The sequence below is a fragment of the Moschus berezovskii genome, chromosome 21 (assembly GCF_049115385.1).
Source record: "Moschus berezovskii isolate FMDL1 chromosome 21, NW_MosBer_1.0, whole genome shotgun sequence".
In the NCBI taxonomy this organism is placed as follows: Eukaryota; Metazoa; Chordata; class Mammalia; order Artiodactyla; family Moschidae; genus Moschus; species Moschus berezovskii.
In genome coordinates this window covers 16,866,442-16,878,952 of record NC_142480.1, presented here as the reverse complement: position 1 = coordinate 16,878,952, position 12,511 = coordinate 16,866,442, and the positions used below count along the sequence as shown (strand labels likewise).

The following is a 12,511-nucleotide window of genomic DNA, read 5'->3' as shown; positions in this document are numbered from 1 at the left end:
TGGCCTCCATATACACCTCTGAATAATTTTACCTCCCCTAAACCTCTTTCTGGAGAAGACTCTTGAGAGTCCCTTGGACTTCAAGGAGATCCAACCAGTCCATTCTAGAGGAGATCAATCCTGGGTGTTCATTGGAAGGACTTATGCTAAAGCTGAAACTCCAATCCTTTGGCCACCTCATGCGATGAGTTGACTCACTGGAAAAGACTCTGATGCTGGGAGCGATTGGGGGTAGGAGGAGACGGGGACAACAGAGAATGAGGTGGCTGGATGGCATCACCGACTCAATGGACATGAGTTTGAGTGAACTCCGGGAGTTGGTGATGGACAGGGAGGCCTGGCGTGCTGTGGTTCATGGGGTCGCTAAGAGTCAGACACGACTGAGCGATGAACTGCACTGAATTGAACTGAAACCTCTTTCACATTCTCTCCACAGGTCCTGGCCCAGGATTTCTATGCCACATCCTCTGCTGTGCCATCAACTCAGAAACTGCTAGATTTGGTGGCGGCAATTTAAGGACATTTAGATCTGACTGACAGGCTTTCAATCAGGCTGACCTCTGTAATCATCAAGGAAATGTAAGAAATCCTGTGTGATGATGCACTTCATGCAAGATTAGCGAAGTTTGGGACTATTAAGTAATCCTTGTCTCTGCTTAATCATTCTATACCATTGTCTTTACTTGCTGAGACCACCTGTGTCAGTGCAAGGCCTCTTCACTTGACAGGTTGCCTCCCAGAGTCCCAAAAGGAAAGCAGGATGGCATTTCTCTTCCCCAAACATCAAATAGAGCAAACTATCAACATAACAAACACTTCCTCAAATTCATCAGCATAGGGAGTGTTCAGTATTAATTGGTGCTTTCCTTTCCTACATAACACTCTTATTTTCTTGTTTGTATTCCTTCTACAACTCACTGGTCAGCAAAATTCTTAATATATTATGAATTTCTGAATTTCTTCCTACACTATGAAATTGTAATCTGGTTGTCCAAGTCTCACTCTTGGTTTGTTAAAAATGCTAAAGGATAAATTTACTTTTCTCTTTAAAAAAAAAATTACCTGGCTTTCCAGACTATTATATTGCTATAAAATTAAGAATCCAGATTTTATTTCTTTCTTTATCTATTCCTGCAACAAGAGTTCTAATTTCTAACCATCTCTCCCCTGCCCCTTGGAAGATCACATTCCGTTATCTAGATAGATGGTAACTTTAGGCCAAATAGAACATTACGAAGGAAAAAGCAGCAAAAAGACAAAAATACATAAAGATATTTCATATGTCTTATCTCTTTTAGACATATGTCCACACGGCTAGAATGTACTTGCCAAGGGGATTACTAATGTTAAGAAAGATGATACAGATCCCAGCCAGCTTTCCAGGAAATAAGAATGAAATGGAAGGAGATTCCTATCACACATGCCAAACAGCTAGCTTGCCATTCAGTGAGTTTCGAGAAAAAAAAAAAAAAAGTAGTTTCTCCTTTATTTCTGTCATGTATTTTTTAGATCCAATACATAAAACAGAAATAAAACAAAAGAAATTAAGGATCTAAACCCCATTCTGTCGCCAATATTCTTCTAAGGTCTTTTGTCCTTCATATGATGAGAGTTATCATTACCTTTTCTGAGCATCCTCAACCATTGTATTTTCAATGTCTTTCCAAGTATTTATTCATCCTGTATACATTACTCTGTGCACACTGAAATTTTCCAAATGTTTTACAAAATCATTAACCACAAACAAAATAAATAATTCAACCTAGCTTTGTATAAGTATGTGACACAAAACAACTATATTTTTACTTATTGTTTCATAGTGAGTTTATATGGCATAAATTGAATTATTTTTTCTAATACTACTTAACTATTTGACTTTGAATCATGAAAAGTAAACTCTTGGGTCCTCAGTTTATTTATATTACACTGCTATTTCTTTTACGTGGTTAAAAATTCTATGAAAGATGCATCCAGAGGACATTTTACTCTAACTGAAGAAGTCTGTTGAATGTAACTGAATTTGATTTTCTTTTTTTTCAGTTAGTAACTGTCACTCAGAGAGAATATAATATAGGACACTCAAATCAAATTTAATTTTGTTATCTTAAACTTATCATTCCTTCCTATCTATATGTTTTGGGATACAGATTTAACACAGGTATGCTAGGATAATCTCTCATTTATTTTCACTGGCAAATATTATCATCACTTATATATGTAAATAATGACTTGCCCAAGTATGAACTGAGGAGAGAATTCTATGTCTAGAAACCTCTCTACAATTTGACAATAAATCATTGTTTCTAGTGGCACTACTGATTGGCTTTCTTGACCATATTTATTTTTTTTGTTTAGATATTATCACTTTAAAGGAATAGAAAAGTGAGCAATATAAAAAAATATACAAAGAAAAAAATTTTAATCTTGTGACTATGGAAAAGCTGAAGGAGGAAATGTTATTAATCTGTAATAATTCCACACAAACTATTTTAGGGGAGTACAATTACTCAATAATTTGTGAGGAATAAGATACTGATTTTTTTTTTAACTATAGGGGGTATACACAGAGGCTACTGGTTTTCACTCCAACATGTAAAGACTTAGATGTCATCACGTTCATCCTAACAATTAGAAAAAGTTGGAAACACTAAAAATCAATAACTTAGATCCATTCAAGAACTGAGACTGTAAATCACTACCCATACTGTAGAGATGTACGCGAATGTAGAGAATCAGAGCTGAAATATGTTTAGCAAAATTAATACAAAAGTGTAATACACTACAAACAAGTAAGATCTATCTCATTAATGCAATTTAATCAACATTTAAAGTGTAATATATGTGGCCCAGTATATTAACAAGCTAAAGAATGAAACTAATATGAACATACATTAGAGGTAGGAAAAATATTTGACAAAATGCAATCCTTATTTTGATAAACACTATCTGCAAAATAGGAATTGCAGTTAGCTTCCTTAATTTGATAAAGGGCACCTATCAAAATTTATTTTTACAGCTTGACAAAATAGAGAATTTTTCCTAAATTCAGAAAAAAATGCAGGGATGTTTTCTCTCATCACTACTAATTAACATCACCCTGGAAACTAGGAACTATACAAATAAGAAAAAGAGAAGTAATTGTTCTGGTCTATTTTGTTTTGCAAATGACATGAGTACCTTGTATAAAACCCCCAATGAATCTACCCTCAAAAATACCTTGTAGTATTCTAATAAGTCAGTATAGCAAGTCACAGCATACAAAACCAATATACAAAAATAACTATTAAACAACTGGATTTTCAGTTCAGTTCAGTTCAGTTCAGTTGCTCAGTCGTGTCCGACTCTTTGTGACCCCATGAATCACAGCACACCAGGCCTCCCTGTCCATCACCAACTCCCGGAGTTCACACAAACTCATGTGCATCAAGTTGGTGATGCCATCCAGCCATCTCATCATCTGTCGTCCCCTTGTCATCCTGCCCCCAATCCCTCCCAGCATCAGGGTCTTTTCCAATGAGTCAACTCTTTGCATCAGGTGGCCAAAGTATTGGAGTTGCAGCTTTAGGAGCAGTCCTTCCAATGAACATTCAGGACTGATCTCCTTTAGGATGGACTGGTTGGACCTCCTTGCAGTCCAAGGGACTCTCAAGAGTCTTCTCCAACACCACAGTTCAAAAGCATCAATTCTTTGGCACTCAGCTTTCTTCACAGTCCAACTCTCACATCTACACATGACCACTGGAAAAACCATAGCCTTGACTATATAAAATTTCCTATTAAATTCTGAGGTATAAATATTTTAAAAGTACATATAAAATATATATTCATAAATCTAAAAAATGCATATTAAAGTAATACGGAGTTCTAAACAAATTGAGAACTATCCCATGGTCATGCATTGGAGGACTCCCTATTATAAGAAGTCAATTTTCTAGAATTTGATTATAGATCTAATCCTACACCAACTGAAATCCTAGTGACCTACTGTATAGACTCCTATAAAGTGTTCTAAAATATGGGGATTCTCCAGTTAAAAATACTGGAGTAGATTGCCATGCCCTTCTCCAGGGGATTTTCCCAACCCAGGTCTCCTGCATTGCAGGCAGATTCTTTACCAACTGAGCCACCAGGGAAGTCTGTCTAAAATATACCAAAGGACAAAAGATCTAGAATAACTTAATATAATATTGAAAAATAACAAAGCTGAAGGACTCACAATATCAGATTTTAAATTTACTGTAAAGTCACAGTACACAGGTTGCATTAGCAAAATAATAGACACCTAGATCAATGGAGGGCTTCTCAGGTGGCATTAGTAATAAAAAACCCACCTGCCAATGCAGGAGACATGAGATGCAGGTTACATCCCTGGGTCGGGAAGATTCCCTGGAGAAGGAAATGGCAACCCACTTCAGTATTCTTGCCTGAAGAATCCCATGGACAGAGGAGCTTGGTGGGCTACTCTGAAGAGTCAGACACAGCCGAAGCGACAGCAGGCACACATGCCCAGATCGGTGGAACAGAATAGAAAGCAAAGAAATAAGACTGTAATGATACAGAAATTACTCTCTGTATTTGTCGAAATTAGTCCTGGTCGGCTGCCGTTTGTGGGGTCGCCCAGAGTCGGACACGACTGAAGCGACTTAGCAGCAGCAGTAGCAGCAGCAGTCCATACTTATATAAATGATCGATGAGATATTTTGTGCAAAGTAATTCTAAATTTATGTAGTTATTTCACCTTCATGATGGTGATTATTAACTCCCCAGTCTTTAAGTGAGGTTGTACAGAGTGACTTCCTTCCAAAGAGTAGAGTGTGGAAAGAGGAAAAAAAGTAACTTTCCTGTGTTGAAACTTAACCAGTATTACCCAGTCAGGTGACCAAGACTAACATCAACAATGATTGCACGTTGATAATATGTACTCTTGATATATTGTGATGAAGTTAATGCTTTCTTTACCTCTGTGATATCCAGCTCAAGAACTCCAGTAGAAACGTGAAAAAACAGGAAAAATGTGAGAGAGACACCTTACAAAATATCTGGTCAGTTTCTCAGGATTTCTAGGATCATCAAAAACAAAGAAAATATGAGAAACTGTTATAGCCAATAGGAGCCCATGGAGCCAAGACAACAAAATGTAACACGGTATTCTGGATGGGATCCTAGAACAGACAAAAAGAACATTAGGCAAAAACCTAAGGAAATCTACTTAAAATACTGGATTTCAGTTAACAATAATATATTAATATTGGTTCACCTATTGTGTCAAATATTTGTACTATAATAAAATAAAATGCTAATGGGGAAACTGGGTATGGGTATACGGGAACTTTCTGTCTTCATAAAAGTTTTGTAAAACTGAATTATTCTAAAATAAAATACTTATTTACCAATTAAATAACAAAACCAAAAAAATACAAACAAATACTCCACACTTTAGCTTCTCCTTTCAGGAAGCTATACTGGACACATATGGCTTTCTCTCCTGAAACATTATTGAGACTAAAATGTAAAAAAAGATTAGAATCGACCTATAACAGCAAATTTCTTCAAATCATAAGTTAGATGGAGCATATTTAGTGGCTGAAACATAAAAAGTTACTGTTTAATGTAAGCTCTGAGGATGTGCAAGAGAAATTGTAGTGCAATCCTCACACTGATAGCCTAACGTGGTCTTGGCTCTGATTCATCAAGTACAAAATTCTGCAAGCGTGAAAGTTAGGGATGAAAACGGAACTCACCTCCAATCCCTTTCTTCCATTTATTCATTATGCAAAATTGAGGCAATTAGAATTGAGTAAGACTAGCAACTCATTTTTCTTTAATGCAGTTGATTAATGAATCTGGAGAAAAGTAGGGATCTAGAGTAGATTTTGTTTCCTAGAGAAAAACCTTCTTCATTCTGGCACAGAGAAAGTTCATTTCCTCACAGAAGTCTCTCACCTAAAGCACCATAAATTGAAGTCAAGGAATCAATATACCACATTCTATCATACGTTGAGCTCCTGATCAAATTCTGACCTATAGTAGTGATTAATGACTATTATAAATCCCCATCTTAATCTTCTGACTTTCAAGGGGAAAATGACAGCAGTGTAATCTGTGGCCTTCTTGTGGTTGAATGTGGCCCCTGTCACTAGTTCTAGACAATCAGCATCACTTTCAGACTGGGACATTTAACTGTTGACAGAGAGTCATTAGAGTTCTTTTTCTGCCATAATGATCAGTAAAAATCCAAATAGTAAGTGCTGTGGCAGCTCAAGTTCCAAAGTGAGGACAATTTAAAACACAGTATAGACACAAACCCCTTCAACACGGAAATTCAACACGATCAAGAAATAAACCTTTGTGTCAAGCCACTAAATGCTTGTCACTACAGCATAATTTAACTTACTTCTCTTGATGCACCACCTATGGAAAAATATATCAAGAAATGATCCTACTAATCAGACTGCCAGGAAACCCAGGCAATTATCTACTTCTTCTCTCTTAAATATAAATATCAGTGATAATAATTATTCATACACATGAAAAAATATCATAAGGGAGATAATTCCAGAAATAAAGAACATAGGTGAAGTAATAAGCATTGTAATAAATGAATAAAAAACAATATAAATAAAAAGCCCTAACAAATATGCTAAAAATAACCTGAGAGGAATGACATTCTAAAAATATATATATGCTATATGGAGTATAAAGGATATAAAGCCTTTTGAGATTAAAGCCACAATCAAAAAATATTAGAAAATAACCACTAACAAAATATATTTGAAACCTTGAAAACATGTTCAGATAATTGTACAGTTTTTATAGCAAACAGCGCAAAGAAATTAGAAATATGGAAAGGTTAACAGACAAAGAGGTTCAGTCTGCATTTGATCATTATAATGATATGGAGAAATCTTGAGTCTACTTTTTACATTAAAATTGCATTTTGAATCTAAGTGTTTCACTCTCTTCAACTTTAATAATTCACATGTTGCCCAACCCTGTTGTTTGTCATCAGTTCAGTTCAGTTCAGTTCAGTCGCTCAGTCGTGTCCGACTCTCCGCGACCCCATGAATCACAGCACGCCAGGCCTCCCTATCCATCACCAACTCTCTGAGTTCACTCAAACTCATGTCCACAGAGTCGGTGATACCATCCAGCCATCTCATTCTCGGTCGTCCCCGTTTCCTCCTGCTCCCAACCTTTCCCAGCATCAGAGTCTTTTCCAGTGAGTCAACTCGATTTTTTCTACTTCTCTTTTCTTACTTGTCTTTCCCTTCCTTCCTTCCTCCTTTCCTCCCGTGCTTCCCTCCCCTCCTGTCCCACTTTTCCTTGCCCATTATGATAATATGGAGAAAGCTCAGAAAGTGTCTACTTTTACATTAAAATTGCATTTCATATCTGTTTCACTCTCTCCAATAATTTGTGTGTTGCCCAGCACTATTTTTTGTCAAGGGAATTTTCCCTATTCTTTTCCTTCCTGCCTTTCATCTTTTCTTCCCTCCTTTTCTTCTTTCCTCCTTCCTCTCTCCTCCCCTTTTCCTTTCCTCTCTCTCTCTGTTTCTTTCTTCTTTCATAGGACCTAATCCACTGGGTTTTTAAAACACGTTCTTTATGTTACAAAGCATGGGCAAACACGACCTCCATGGAATCAAACACAAAAACCCCTAAATAGTTTTTTCTTTCTTTAACTAGTTTGGAAATAATGCCAAATTAAAAAAAAAAAAAAAGGAAGAAAATGTAAGACAAATATCTTATTCCCGTTAAATTATCAAATTACAATGAATTTATCAAATATAGCTGAGGTGGAAAATTCAAAACAAAGGCTAATTTATAGGCAGGAATATATGTACCTAGGCAGTGAGCCCAAAACAATAACATCTTTATTACCTTTATCTAAATTTAATCCTTGATGTTAAAATTTTAAAATGTATTTTCCACATGTGAATTATCTCATAATATATGCTTTATATAAATTCCATTTCTAGAGATCAGGAAAATGGTGACATAGTTGTAATAACAGTAGCTATAATATAGATGCTGTAATGTATGCATTATAATATTGAAAGACATATTTACCTGCCATTTGTAGCCATGCTATCTTTCCAGACTCCTGTCTCTTTAATACTAGTCTTGGCAGGTACTAGAAGACTCAATGAGATTTCCTGTGGTTTATGACCCAAGTTGACAACTGTGACTTCTTCTTTGTGGCGTTCTGATGGTTATGTCATATAAGAATCACCTTATATCATTTGAGAAGCTGCTGACACAGAGCTCTGGTTTGATGGATGACCTGAGCTGCTGCTATTCCCATCAGAGTTAAGCAGCAAGTTTTACAGGAAATTATTGGAAGAAAATACAGTGAGGAGGAGAAAGAGAAAGTAATGTGCATTGCACAAAAACTGACAAAATGATTTGCTTACAGTTCCAAGCTGGTATAGCTGAAAATGGCAGGGAGGGTAAAAACGTCTCATCAATATTTAAATAGTTGATCATATAACCAACTTGACAGGCCATTTGTAAGGGCAAATTATAGAGCAGAACTGAAAGCTATGGAGGCCACTGTGCCCTCACTTGCACTTTTCATATTTCAGGTTTACATAAAACATAAAAGAGGTACAGTAATGCAATTGTTTTATGTTTTTACACCAGTGATTCTCAAACTGTGTTCCCCAGAAGCAGCATTAGTGTGAGAACTTGTTAGCAAGTGCAACGACTAAGACCCCACTCCAGTCATACTGAATTAGAAACTCTAGGGTAGGTTTAACAATACATGTTTTAGCAATCCCCCAGGTGATTACAACACAAGTTCAAATTTAAGACCACTGCCTTCTCAAATCAATATTTGCTGTTTTAATTCCCAAACATGTAATATCCTATGCACACATCTTTGATTTTCTCGAAAGTTTTATATAAATAATTTATAACAAGAGAAAATAGCACTGGCAAGATTAATTAAACTCTATTGCATATAAATATAAAAAATATACACGTGATATACAATGCTGCTAATAACTTTCAGCAATATAGTTCAGTTCAGTCGCTCAGTCGTGTCCGACTTTTTGTGACCCCATGAATCACAGCATGCCAGGCCTCCCTGTCCATCACCAACTCCTGGAGTTCACTCAAATTCATGTCCATCAAGTCGGTGATGCCATCCGGCCATCTCATCCTCTGTTGTCCCCTTCTCCTCCTGCCCCCAATCCCTCCCAGCATCAGGGTCTTTTCCAATGAGTCAGCTCTTCGCATGAGGTGGCCAAAGGATTGGAGTTTCAGCTTTAGCATCAATCCTTCCAATGAACACCCAGGATTGACCTCCTTTAGAATGGACTGGTTGGATCTCCTTGCAGTCCAAGGGACTCTCAAGAGTCTTCTCCAACACCACAGTTCAAAAGCATCAATTCTTCCGCGATCAGCTTTCTTCACAGTCCAATTCTCACATCCATACATGACCACTGGAAAAACCATAGCCTTCACCAGCGGACCTTTATTGGCAATGTAATGTCTCTGCTTTTTAATATGCTATCTAGGTTGGTCATAACTTTCCTTCCAAGGAGTAAACGTCTTTTAATTTCATGGCTGAAATCATCATCCACAGTGATTTTGGAGCCCCAAAAATAAAGTCTGACACGGTTTCCCCTGTTTCCCCATCTATTTCCCATGAAGTTATGGGACCGGATGCCATGATCTGCATTTTCTGAATGTTTAGCTTTAAGCCAACCTTTTCACTCTCCTCTTTCACTTTCATCAAGAGGCTTTTTAGTTCCTCTTCACTTTCTGCCATAAGGGTGGTATCATCTGCCTATCTGAGGTTATTGATATTACTCCAATTACTTTAAAAATATGGTTATAAAGCCACAGATTGAAAAATACACATCACATTTAGAGTAGAGTAACTCTCTATTATCAACATGATAATCCCATTCTTCCCTGTAAAATGGCTTACATGTTTACCCAGCTTGCAGTTTAGCATTCCTGGTAATAGAAAGTTCACTACATTGGAAGGCAGCTCAGCTGTTAGCCAGTGTACCTGTGTGTGTGAGGTGGAGGTAGGGGGGTGGCTACTTTAAAAAACGTAAACAGAGCTTTAAAAGACATCTGAGAACCATGCAAGGAATGCAAAGCAAATTAAAAAAAAAAATCTAGAGAAGCAGAACCGTTCTTAGGTGAGCAAAGTCACCAAGAAGATTTTTCCCTTAGTATATCTGCTGATTCTGGTTGGAGAATTCTGGGCCTTTGATAGAGAAAAGAAAGTTGAATTGAGCTTTCAGTGGTTCTTTTGAAAAACCTGGAAAATGCAAGTGCCTGAAATGTATGGTCAGTTTTTTTTTTTTTCTTCACAGAATAATGCTAAATTCTGAGCAATAAACAGAATGGGGAACGAGGCTGAAAGCTTCTACAAATCCCCGGAAATGTTTCCGCAGTCTTTCAGGGTCCAGTGAAAAGAAGCAAAACAGGAAGGGAACTTTCCTCAAAAATACTGGCTCTCCAGTATTACAGAGTTTTCTTCAGGAAAACAGAAAACAAGCTAGGCACATCAAGCAGAAAGAGCTCATACCATGAATGATAGGCCTAAAAAAAAACTGTTGAAAGAGCTGGAGGAATAAAGGAGACACACCTGCCAGTATTCAGGCATTCAGAAGGCACGGAATTGCTAAAGTTCCGTAAGGAAGCGGGCGGTGGATTTGGCCACCCCGCCCCGGCTGCCCGCTCCAGGAGTCCCGGGGTCCTCCAGGCGCTTGCACGAGGGGCGCCCCAGTGGCGTGGGAACGCATCCAGGGATCAATCCATTCTTGTGTTGGAAAGGCCTGAGGACTTCGATCATGCAGCTTTTGAAGAATTTTTTTTTTCCCCGCCCGTTCGGTGATACCAGAAGGTCCATAACATGGTCCAAACTTCTAAAGGGAAGCGGTGGTGTCCAGAAGATTAGGATGGTGAAGCACCACATCCCGAAGGGCGTCCGGTGGGAGCGCTGGGCCCACACCTGGGTGGGGGTGAGCGAAGCCTTGGCCCAGATGGACCGGAACCCTGGCCTCTACCACTGTGTTTCTGAAGAGAGAGGAATGACAGCCTGGAGGGGGCCCTCAGAACACACATGAACGGGGCCTTCCCGGACGGCGTGAGGTTCCAGAAGGGCGCAGGCCCCTGCTTGCAGAACCCTGTGTCACCTGCTGCTGACCGGCCGTGGGTTGTTGCCGGGGAGTGAACTTCATAGTGGGATATGGGATGCTGTGAGTGTTGGACGTCCCAGGTGACGGAATACTTCCAGAGTACTGCGGCCCCTCGATGCTGAACCCGAAGACAGGCCAGGAGGCCCTCCCGGAGCTGGCGAGGACCGAGCTGCTGGCGGTGGTGGCCAGGAAGGGACAGGCAGTGTGCTATGTACCCCGGTCGTGTTGTGCAGGTTTGTCTGCCTGTTTGTAAACCTCCAGCCCACGTCGCTTCGCATCTGGGATAGTCTGTTCAAGGAGGGCTCCAAGGTCACCTTCCAGGTGGCCCTGACCCTCCTTAAGCAACATCAGGCGTTGATCTTGAAAGCTAACAGCGTCCCCGACGTCTCAAGGAGATAACCAGAGGGAGCTTCGTGACGCAGTGCCGCCCCTTCGTGCAGACAGTGTTCTGGGAGCCTGGGAGCCTGTCCAGGGCCAGCGTGACGGGGCGCTGCCGGCCCGGCTGCTGACACACGGCTGACTCAGCTGTCTGCGCAAAGGAGCTTCTGCCCGCCTTCTGCTGCCAAGGCCAACACGGCTACACTCCAGCCAGGAACCGAGCAACTTAATTATTATTCTGTAACGTACCTCTTCTCTTCATTGTCAGCTGCAAGTCACCTTTCTAGATTTTTTTTTTTTTTAATCAGAGACGTTAATAATATATAAAACGTGAGATGTAAGGAAAAGTATGTGTAATTCACGGGAAGTAGAAACCTTCCATAGTCGAAAGCGCATTTGCCTGGCTACCACTGCTGGAGCTATACTGATCTCTTCTTTACCTTCTACATTCTACACGTGCTTCTTGCTGCTGCTGCTGCTAAGTCGCGTCAGTCGTGTCCAACTCTGTGCGACCCGATAGATGGAAGCCCTCCAGGCTCCGCCGTCCCTGGGATTCTCCAGGCAAGAACACTGGAGTGGGTTGCCATTTCCTTCTCCAATGCATGAAAGTGAAAAGTGAAAGTGAAGTCGCTCAGTTATGTTGGACTGAGCCACCCCATGGACTGCAGCCTACCAGGCTCCTCCGTCCATGGGAGTTTCCAGGCAAGAGTCCTGGAGTAGGGTGCCATTGCCTTCTCTGTGCTTCTTGCTGGTAAATCCTAAACTGTAAATGTACCTTTTACACAAAACGGTAGAGATAGAGCACACGGAAAAAAGGGTTAATGAACACAAATATGTATATAACGAAGAATATTTGCTACTGTCCTCTTTTTTGTAATTGTTCATAAGGTATTTATACCTCCTGCTATTTATAACTTCTGGTATCCATTCCATATCTACTTTATCCTCAACCAGATGTCTGGATGTGTTTC

At 39.5% G+C, this 12,511-nt stretch overlaps 1 pseudogene; it reads left to right on the top strand.

The window, feature by feature from the left end:
- Positions 1–11,671, top strand: part of LOC129550089 (growth hormone-regulated TBC protein 1 pseudogene) — an 87,666-nt pseudogene extending 75,995 nt beyond the window's left edge.
- The last annotated feature ends 840 nt before the right edge of the window (positions 11,672–12,511 follow it).